Consider the following 7398-nt stretch of genomic DNA (forward strand, 5'->3'; position numbering starts at 1 on the left):
GAAGACCAGGAGAAGTAAAACATTGTGTCTTAGCGAAGATATAACACAGATCCTTTAAGAAGACTTCAGGAATTTTGTACCATAGCCCTGGGTTTATTTATTCACCTGCTCCAAATGACTCATCCTCCTCATCCAGGTACAGTTCTTTTTGCATCTATAGAGTTGGTCATTTGCATATTCGAATTGAATTAGTAATAAGAATTCAAATGAACAAATCCAGTAATGTCTTTCTAAACTGGGCTGAGAAATGTTTTGAAATGTGAATATAAATGATTTTGCTGCTTCTTCTTATTCTCTCTCTCTCTCTCTCTCTCTCTCTCTCTCTCTCTCTCTCTCTCCCTCTCTCCCTCCATCCCTCCCTCCCCCCCTCTCTCTCTCGCATTGTTGTTAATACATAATAAATTCAGCCTGGAATAATTTTTAGCTTCTCAGGGAACATAGACTTTGATTCAAGAAAAATATATGCTTTTATGAATCTAAAAGTAACACAAGTTAAATTTGGTAAATGCAGATGTTCTTATAAAAAACTGGAACAAAGAAAACAGAAATCAAATGAGAAAATAGTCTCAGATATTAATATATGAAGAAATAAAGAAAGATGATTTTCTGCTTCCAACTTTGTTTAAAAAAATGGAGTCAAAATAAACTAGAGCCAGGCATGGGCTTGTGCCTCTAATTCCTGCACTCTGGAGGCAGAGGGAGGAGAAACTCTGAGGCCAACCTGGTCTACATGGTGCTTCAGGCCTTGCATTAAAAAAAAAAAAGTATAAGAAAAACCCCCAGCCAATCAAAAAGTCTTTAGCTTATCAATATGATTTGAAACGCTTTTCAAATGTAAAATAAAAAATATTTGGGAGTAGAGAAGAGATATTGGAGATGGGCAATATTTAAAGAAAAGCCAAATGAATAACAAGCATCTATACCAAAACGAAGCATATGAAATAGTTGTGATGTTTACCTTGTGAGAAAGATTATAGTGATCTACAATAACTGATTAGCTGTCTTACAATATCCTCTACAGTTGCCAGGTGCTCACAGTGAGCAAGGAACTCCATAAAAGAGTGGCTTTCAGGAGAACACAAAAGCAAAAAGCTTCATGCACTTGGAAATATGTCCCCAATCTTGTTCTCTTGCAATAGGACATGAAGATTATTACACAATGGCAAAATTGTCTTTGATTTTACTCAAATAAGAAATGTAGAAATTGAGCTAAAAGATTAGATAGCCTAATAAAACAATTGATAAACACAAACCAATGGGGATATATACAAAGGAAAAGGGGCTATGACAACCCTAGAAGATTGTTTAATATAATGTCAAAAGCTACCAATATAAAAGACTCCAATTTACTCCTGTCTCCAGATGCTGGAAAAGCTTTTGACAGTTAATTGGAAGCTCTTATTTTTGACATTGAAAAGCATGGGCTTGACACAAGAATTCACTTTATGGGCAGAAACATTATCTGATCATCCAAAGGCCAAAATTAAGGCTAATATGTATAATTGGAGACCATTTCCTTCTTTCTGTTTTTGACAAGGAAGCAGCCACAGGCTGTCCACGTTTTCCCTCTATTATTTGGTTCATCAATAGAATCTCTGGCAGGAAAGATGAGGGAATAAAAATGGAGTACTTAAGGCCCACAATTTTATTGTGAGTTGATAATTTGGCTCAATTCTGGGTTGCATGTAAACTTGTGAAATCCACATCTATGAAGTCAAGTGGGAATTGAATCTCCTCTCCTACTGGATGGGGCTATCTGGTTTTAGCTCAAGAGGTATTTTCCTCTTAAAACCAGATTCTTTATTGCTAAATAAAAATGTTTTTCAGATGCCGTCTTCTTTATCTTTGGATCATATAATGATTTATATTTATTTCTCTTCTTGATGACCTCACCTCCCCAACAATCTGTTCTTTATGAATAAGACGAATAGAACTTCTAGTAATCACCTCAGACTCTTTCTTTTCTTTTCTTTTCTTTTCTTTTCTTTTCTTTTCTTTTCTTTTCTTTCCTTTTCTTTTCCTAGTCATATATACTTGAGATTATCAGATGGATAATTAGATAGGTAAAGATAATAGATAGATTCACACATCTAACCATAAAGCATCTAGTAAACCATTAAGGACAACTTTACTAGAAAAAAAAAGGTGACATTTTGTGGTTAATGTTGCATTGAATACATGAATCCCATTTTCTTTTAAAAACAGCTTTACTGAGGTATACTTAATAAATACAGTCCACCAACTGAGAATGCTCAATCAAAATTCTATACATTTGCATAGTGCTAAAGCCATTCTTAATTTGATTTTAGAACATTTCCATCATCTCAAAGAGAAATTCTGTATTGATCAGTAGTCACGTTGAATACTTTTCTAACTTTGCAAGCTCTGGGAAATCATTAATCTACTTTCTCTTGCTAAGGATTTGCCTGTTTGGAACATTTTACATACATGGTATTGTATATTTGGCTTTTTTTTTTTTGAGGGGAGATCTGATTTCTTTCATTTAGTATGGTGCTTTCAAGAGTCTTTCACAACATAATATATATTTTAACTTTACTCTTTTAACAAATGAATAGAATACTTCATTATACATAAGTATCACATCCTTTTTTTTTTAAATCCATTTATCACCTGATGGACATTTGAGTTAACTCACCTTTGACTGTTCTCAATACCATTGCTGTGAAAACTCATGTAGAAGTTTTGTTTGATTTTATTTTTATACATCTAGAGTGGAATTCTTAGGTTACATGGAAACAATATTTAGCTTGCAAGACATTTCCAAAGTGACTGCAATGTAGAATGGGTGGAAAAGTCACATGTTCTCCAGATCCTCTCCCAAAATTGTTAACGTGTACTAATCTTTATTACATTGTCAACACATGGCTTTTATGTTACATCAGAATTAATGAAGTAATATACTTTAAAAATGTTTTTTGATTCTTTGTGATTTTCACATTATGGACCCCAATGCCAGTCAACTCCCTGTTCCTTAGTATTCACCCTCTGCCCTTGCAATGTCCACTTCTCCCACTTGTGCAAAAACCAACCAACCAACCTACCAACCAACCAACCAACCAATCAACCAACCAACCAACCAACCAACCAAAACCCAAAAAACAAAAGACAAAATAAAAAACAAACTCAAAACCAAACCAACAACAACAGTAACAACAACAGCAGCAATACCTCATCTTAGCATGGATGCTGTAGTATGTCACACTGTGTCTCACAGTATATGCTTTTATCCACATATTTACTTACAATCATTCAGTGTAATGAGTCATTGGTGTGTTTTGTGGCCTCTTGATTCTGCTACATGATCAATATTGGATCCTCATAGGGACTCTTCTCACATTTACTGTTGTTGTTCTGTGGTATGGCGATCTTGCAGCTTTGGCTCTGTAGGACTGGACCCTTTACATCCTCCATTAGTTTATAAATGTTAGGGTGGGCCAACTCAAAGCCCTGGATCTGTGTCTGGGTGGTAGCTGAGTTGGTCAGCTTGCTCGCTCTGCAGTACCCATACTACCAGGGGAAGCTTTTCAGCCCTGCTCCAGCTACCTTGCCCAATGCTGCAGCTGAGGAGGGGCTGGAACAGCTTTCCCACTTATGCCCTTGGTGTGGATTCATCCATGCCTTTGCTACCAGGGCCAGTTCTACTGTGCTGTCCAGGTGAGGTCCAGAGTCTATTTTCCTTAGTTAGTCTCCCTGACATCCCCATCCATGTAACTCTATTGCTGTCAGATCTACCCCACAGTCAGTAGCCTACCCTGAATGTACTCCAATGAATCTCTAGGCTTCCACTAAGACCTATCACCCAATACAGAGGCCTCCTCCCATGTGACATTTAACATTAATACCAAGCCAGATCTACTCCAACACTACAGGTTTGCATCAGAAGGCACACAGTAATGCCAGCCATTTCCCTCTGTACACTTGACTTCATACCACCCAAGCTCTTTCCAGCCTGTAGACTCAAACTACCCACATATTTTTTCTCTTCCCAAATTTGCTCTGTCCAGACACAGAACTAATAAAAGTCTACATGCTTAGATACCATTGCAAAAGTCTCAACAATATGAAAGATCAAGCCAGTATCTTCTATTTAATTTCTACTAGTCCTACAAAATGTTTGCCAATAAAAATTACTTAATCTCAAGACACAGAATTTATTAAAACAATCAGAAAATTCACCAAAGAATTCATGAAGTTATGGAAGACACAAAGAAAGAACTCAATGAAGTTAAGAAGAAAGAGCTTAAGGGAAACAAACACCTGAGTGAGGACCAAGAAAAAAAACAATCATAATGCTGGCAGAAATGATGAAGTTCATTGAGAAAAGAAGTCAATATGGAGATAGAAACATTGAAGTAGATTCAAGCTGAAATACAGATGGAATTGAAATATCTAAGAACACAACTAGAAAACCCAAAGAAAGTCATACAAGTAGAATGAGTCATTCAGAATATAGGACAAGGATTTGAAGTTAAAGGAGAGGATATGGAACAAATAAAGAAGGACTAAGGGGGTGGGGAGCCACACTAAAGGAACATAGGAAATATGAAATACAATAAAGAACTCAAAATTTTGAGTTGTAGGTGTAGTTGGGGAAAGGATTCCTAATGCAATGGCACAGGTAAAATCTTCAACAATATCAGAAGAAAAATTCTACAAACTAAGGAATAACACACCCATATACATACAAGAAATACACGGAACAACAAATAGATAAGACCAAAAGTAAAATCCTCACATTGTATCATAGTTAAAGAAGTAAATATTCATAACAAAGAAAGTGTATTGAAACTGCAAGAGAAAAAACATGCAAGTCACATATTAAGGGGAATGAAACAGAAGAACAGCTGGTTTCTCAATGGAAACTATAAGGAGGAGGAAGAGTCTGGAGCAATGCATTCCATGTCCTAAAAGACTATGATTGTCATTCGAGACAAATGTACTAAGCAAAGCTGTCTACCATAACTGAAAGAGAAATTTAAAAAGTTCCAGTATATAAACAGCCTAAAAAATTTCATATTCAACAAACCAAACCTAAAGAAAATACAGGAAACAATATTTCATTCTTAAGAGAGGGATGAGCATAGCAGAAATCCTGTGGAAGGAAACATGAAGCCATAATTATTAAAGCATAAGGTATCATTGAGAATACAAACGACAATAATAACCAACCTTAGGAAGACCACAATTAACACACACAATTCAGTATTGACTAAATATAAATGGTCTTCATTCTCCAATTAAAAGACAAAGGCTGAGTGAACAAAAATCAAAATCAATGTATTTGTTGTATCCAAGAAACAGATAATAACTTTAAAGATAGGCACATTTTATAGTAAAAGAGTGGGCAAAATATGCCAATCAAATGGGACTAAGAAGCAATTAGGTGTCACTTTCTTAATATTTGACAAAATAGACTTCAAGTGTTCTCCCTCATTGGAGGTTCTAGCTATAAAATGTGAGTATGTATCCTGGGGTAACTGTAGGGACCAGGAAAACAACCAGACATTTCTTCGGTTGGCTTGTTGAAGCACAGTAGAGAGGTGAAAAGGTACAAGTGATCTGATTAGGGAAATGGGAAAGAAGGGGGCTGTAACTAGGGTGAGGAGAGGGAAATAAATACACAAGGAGAGAGGAAGATAAAATAACAGTAAGGATGCCTCGAATAGTCACAAAGAGCCACACATTAGTCATTTTTCTTTAAGAAATTTATGATACATGTAAGTATGTGTATAAACATACATACATAGTTTAAAGTTTAAGAAAAAAATTTTCTTATTTGGGCTTACTTTGCTCCCTCCAAGAGCCAATGACCTAACAATCAGCCCCAAACCAGGCATGAGAAGCCATATCTTCAGTTGTTCTTTGTTGTTCAAGAAACTCATGAAACATATAGGCTATTTTTATTACCCTTGTTTGCCCCCAGAGGTGTTAAGCAAATCTCTATTTCTGAAGACACAATGTACTTTAGACACATGACCTAGAGGCCACTGAACTGGAAATGACTTGAATGTCTCCTTCTTGAGAATTAGCTTTCCTGATACCAGAAGGCACAATGCAATCTTCCAAAAAATGAAGGCAACCACCATTCCTACCTAGCTCTGATATCAATGAAGCACAACAATCAGAACGGCACTATCACTCTAAGGATTCAGTAGTGTCACTCATACTTGGTAGTAAACAATAGTTCTCAAATTGGACTTGAGACCCACTCAACCAAAGGAAAACTATTCATGGTACTTGAATCCTAGCCAACTTCGTAGGGCTAGTAAAATCATAAATCATGGAGGAGAATGCATAGCCAACACTTTATTAAACCAGCCAAATACCAAAATACATTCTAAATATGAATAAAATCTTCACCCATCATTAAAAAATACACTAGTCAAAATACAGTTTGGAGCCCAGTCCCAAACAATACATCTACAACACACTCCTGCTCCAAAGGCTCAGGGACCATTGTGGAAAAGGGTGTAGGAAGATCATAAGAGCCAGCGGATCAGCGAGTTAGCTGTGAGACTGTCATTCATGAATGCCAGAAACTATACCCATAATTTCTCACCAACATAGTTACCTAACCATGAGTTGAAAAAGACAACACATACACAAGCCAGTGTGGATGAGAGAAAGCTCAAGAAGCCTCAGCCTTATCCAAAGAACTACAGGCAACGGAGAAATGCTGAGAGTAGGAGAAATAGTCTTTCCCAGGGAAGAGGACACCAACTGGCTTTTCAATACCTATTGATCATTCCTGAAAACATACATACAAGTAACATTATACAGACTGAGCAGATAATATTTAGGAATACATATATGAATATAGTAATAATTAATGAGAAAAATGGTCATGAATTTGAAAGACAACAATGGGAATGTTTGGAGGAAAGAAAGGAAAGGAAAAATGTTATTTTTTCCTTTGTGCTCCTGGATTCAACCCAATATCTGTCTTGGGTCATTTTCTTCCCCAGCCCTTCTCAGGCATTTTTCTTCCACATTATTCTAAAATGTCTAATAGTAAGACACATAGAAAAAGGAGAAAGTGCATACTACTGGAACAAAACCTAAGATCCAAACCAGCCAGATTTTCTTCTTCCTCCTCTTCCTCTTCTTTGTCTTCTTCTTTTCTTCCTCTTCCTCCTCCTTTTCCTCTTTTCTTCTTCTTCTTCTTCTTCTTCTTCTTCTTCTTCTTCTTCTTCTTCTTCTTCTTCTTCTTCTTCCTCTTTCTCTTCCTCTTCTTCTTCTCCTCCTCCTCTTCCTCCTCCTCCTCTTCTTCCTCCTCCTCCTCTTCTTCTTTCTTCCTCTTCCTCTTCTTCTTTCTCTTCTTTCCTTCTCCTCCCCTCCTCCTCCTCCTCCTCCTCCTCCTCCTCCTCCTCCTCCTCC

This window comes from Grammomys surdaster, unplaced genomic scaffold, assembly GCF_004785775.1.
Source record: "Grammomys surdaster isolate TR1022 unplaced genomic scaffold, NIH_TR_1.0 225, whole genome shotgun sequence".
NCBI lineage: Eukaryota > Metazoa > Chordata > Mammalia > Rodentia > Muridae > Grammomys > Grammomys surdaster.